We start from the raw sequence: 4142 nt of genomic DNA, 5'->3' as shown, positions 1-4142 counted from the left end.
GATAAGGGCAGATGTAAGACCCCCGAAGGAAATGAGTAGATACTGAGGTATCACTCTGATCCGGACAAAAGCACTGACGCCCTGTCTGGATCACATCCCTTAGGTCTTTTACTCACCTTCCTTTGACCCGCGATACTTCCTAACCCTACCCGCGGGCGGGGGAGGAGCGCGAGCCGTGACACTAGCCTTCTGAGCCAGTCTCTGATCCTCAAAACCGAGACGGGCTAGGACCCCTGGGTTGTTCGGGCTCAGACCTGGACTTCTATCCCAGTCTTTCAGCCGGTCAGCCTGATATGCTTGGAGCATCACCATCGTGTGCAATGAAGCGACAGCCCTACCAGCTGCTGCTGCGTATGCCCTGGCATCCAAGCGAGATGTCAAGGAGGGGAGTCTTAGAGGACGTCTCACCCATAGAGAGATGGCTGGCTAGCGTCTCTCTAAGGGGCATCTTCTCATAACCGCTTTTGCTCACCGCCTCGATGTTGGCATAACTTGTATGCTGGAATCGATGGATGCGTGAGGAAAAAACCTGGATCAGATGATGTTAAAGAGAGAAAATCATCCTCCAGTGGCTGTCTCTCGCCCCCCGCCGATGAGCGCGAGAAGGAAAGTCCCTCTCTAAACTCATCGGCCAGGTCCACCTGAGATCCCCACGAGCTCATTCTCCTCCGTGCCTCAGCAGCGGAGGGTCCTGAACCGCGGGAAGCAGATGGCTGCCCCTCTTTACTTGAAAAGAGAGACCAACGAGAACGGAGTTTTTTCATTGGAAAAAACTCGCAATGCACGCAGATTGCCCCCTCGAGGACATCGCGTGCGTGCTCCTCGCCCAAACAAACAACACATAGATCGTGTGTGTCATCTGGTGTCAAATAGCGCTGCCACGGATGCACACACCTTCTAAATGCTCTACTAGTGCTCGCCATAATAAATAGATAGCTCTTACTTTTTCCTTGAAAATGCACGCTTCAAACAGAACAGTCAATGAAGACGAAGAAGAGAATGATGTGTAGCTCCCGGCGCCGATTTATACTGGAGTCGCACCGGTAGCGACGTCATGGCTGTCGCCGGCCAACGAGTTGGTGTTTTTTCAATGTATGCTTCAGACACGGGTCACGACGAGGCGTTCCCCATAGCGACCCCTAGAGGACGCAGTTCGAAGTTCCCATGAAAGGGAATTTAAGTTATAGTGATAATGAAAACTATAATGTTAATGAAATATTGTTATCATTAACATTATAGTTATCGTTATAGGCATTGTTAGAGTTACCATTATCATAATTGTTAACAGTAATGATAACTATAGTGATAACTTTACTGCTAATGCTAACAGAAACTATATTATTCAGTATTCTAGCTAAAAGTTGCACCTTTATACATTATTTACCCCTAAATGGTACATATTAGTACTTTAAAGGTACATATTAGGACTTTAAAAGTACATATTAGCACCTAATTAAGCTAATATGTTAATTAGTACTAATTAGTACTAGTATTGTTCACCATGGTCAAAACAAAAAACAGTGTCACTGTGCTGTTGGTTTCTGCCATGTGTTTAGGATTTCTATTCATACACCCTCTTCGTATGTGCTTACTTACATTCATTTCTGTTGGTTCCAGTGTAGTTTTCCCCTTAGTGTAGAACTCCACATATTTGTTTGCAAAGCCTGCTTTATATTGTAACTAAAATGTGCCACACTTTTGAGAACAGACGGAAATAATTAAGGATAAAAAGACAAACACTTCAGATTCTTGAGAAGAATATGCAGAGCGACCGGTGCTAAACACAGCCAGGAACAAAGATCTTTCCACATTACCTCTGTACAGATTTAGTAAGAGAGGTACACACTTTTTTTTTGTGTACCTTACCCTACACTCTCAGAAAAAAGCTGTCACTGGGACAGTATTTTTTAGGTGAACTCTTTAGGTACCAATAAGTACCCTTTAGGCACAAATGGCCACCTTGGAATTATAAGGTTCTATCTGCATTCTGAGAGGTTTTGAGATATTGAGCTTCAAAGTTTTCGCATTCCACATACTTTGTAGATAGAACCTTTTTTTTAAATAATAAAGTCTCAAAATGTACACAACTTAAAAAAATCACATAATGTAAAAATAATATGTGAATAACTCAATTTTGACAAAAATATCAGAAGATATTGAGCTTCAAAGTTTTCGCATTCCACATACTTTGTAGATAGAACCTTTTTTTAAATAATAAAGTCTCAAAATGTACACAACTTAAAAAAATCACATAATGTAAAAATAATATGTGAATAACTCAATTTTGACAAAAATATCAGATAGAACAATAATTTTATTAAAAAGGGGTGTTTATGGTACTAAATTATATTTATGGAGTAGACCTGAAAATATAATTTCAAAATAAACTGCCATAATATGTTTCTATGAAATATATAGTTTACAAAACATGATTTACACTAGAACTGTGAGAAAATCAAAGCCATAAATCTTTGTTCCAACATTTTGCAAATAAATGCAAGTGTGTAATTACACAGAGCTAGTCCTGTTTTCAGCAATACAAATATTAATGAAAGTCAAAACTAATCAAAGTTACTCTAAAATTATGACCAGCAAAGAAAATGCACCCTAACTATCAGGCAAAACATATATTTTAAAATATTATTTCATTCATAATTGATGCTTTTTTAATCTACTATCAGTCCTTGATGGCAATTATCCATTCTATTTACACATTTGTACAGCGATTCATATCTCTACCACATGATGTCACTGTGAACTTTTGTAGAAACTTAAATCAAGAACTGAGATCAGGATGTTTCAGGACAACATTTTGTGAAAGATCAATCAGTCTAGTATTAGGATTTATTTGTTTGTTGATGTGGCAGGTTTTATTTATTTTTTAAAAAACATTTATGTATTTGTATTTTCTTATCTGTCATGTATTATTGAAAATAAATGCATACATAATTTTTTCAATCCAAGGTTTATTTAGTTTTACTTATTGGTTTGGGTGAAACTATATGTTAGAACAACTCAATTCGTGTATGTATAAATGGAAGGATTGTGAATATTTAACTGTATTCTTGTTCAATTGTGTCTGAAAGACTGCGTTGTTGGATTACATGTCGCCTAAAATCCATGCAAAAATCTCTGATTAACATCCTTCAAAATCTGAAATCTCATTCTCAAAACAAACCTAATCTAATCTTTGTAGATTTACCAGAAAACAAAACAAATAAACCCTCTACAAGGTCCCATATGCAGCCACAGACACAACTCCTCGTGACACAGCGAAGAGAAGGATGCGTTTGGTAGTTTTAACTCACAGACTGAGCAAACTGCTTTCATCTGGAGAATTCTCCGCTGAATCGCGATGACTCAGTGTTGTTTGTGTTTCACTGCCTCTCTTAAGTCTTTTGAATCACAGCCAGCCAGAGTAACATAGAAATTCCCTTCACTCCATATGCTGTTTTATATATCGCACTGGAGGCTGAAAATACAACTATTAAAACATAATCTTTTGGTAGACTTTGCCCTTATAGCATCAATATATATATAGATCTATTTTGCTGATCCATGTTGCTGCGCATAAAATGCCTGCAAAAGCTTTTTTATGCATTTGCATTATAACCTAAGTGAATATAATCATTGGTTTCTATTGAATTTATACTGCAATAATATATGCATCTGCAATAAACATGGACTTGGAATGAATAGATGAGATTCTGAATTTAAGGCAATGCATGGACGACTTGCTCAGCAGCTCAGGGGAATCCGCAACACCCTCAAAGACCATTAAGCTGCCTGTGAAAATGCCTCAGGTTTCTATTCGCGTCACCATGGTTACCTCATGTCCAGAATGTTTATTCAGTTCCCGCAGGATCGAGGTGTTAGCAGACAATCACCTTTACATCTAAAAATAAACAGTGAAATTGAGTTTATGCATCAGCAGCTCGGGGAAAAAAAACAACAACCAACGATTTAAAGTGGCTTGTGGAACATCAGGGTAATCGGAGCTGTGCTTTTTGAGTCTTAGTTAGACTTTTATCATTTATAACTCATATTTATAATATTAATTCAAATTTTAATGTAATATTTATCACAATAATTGTAAACTGTAAATTGTAAAAAAAAAAAAAATAAATAAATAAATAAAATAT

Source organism: Sinocyclocheilus grahami, unplaced genomic scaffold, assembly GCF_001515645.1.
Source record: "Sinocyclocheilus grahami isolate Dianchi unplaced genomic scaffold, SAMN03320097.WGS_v1.1 scaffold159.1, whole genome shotgun sequence".
Classification (NCBI taxonomy): domain Eukaryota; kingdom Metazoa; phylum Chordata; class Actinopteri; order Cypriniformes; family Cyprinidae; genus Sinocyclocheilus; species Sinocyclocheilus grahami.
The sequence above is the reverse complement of the archived record's forward strand: the minus strand, read 5'-3'. Positions refer to the sequence as shown.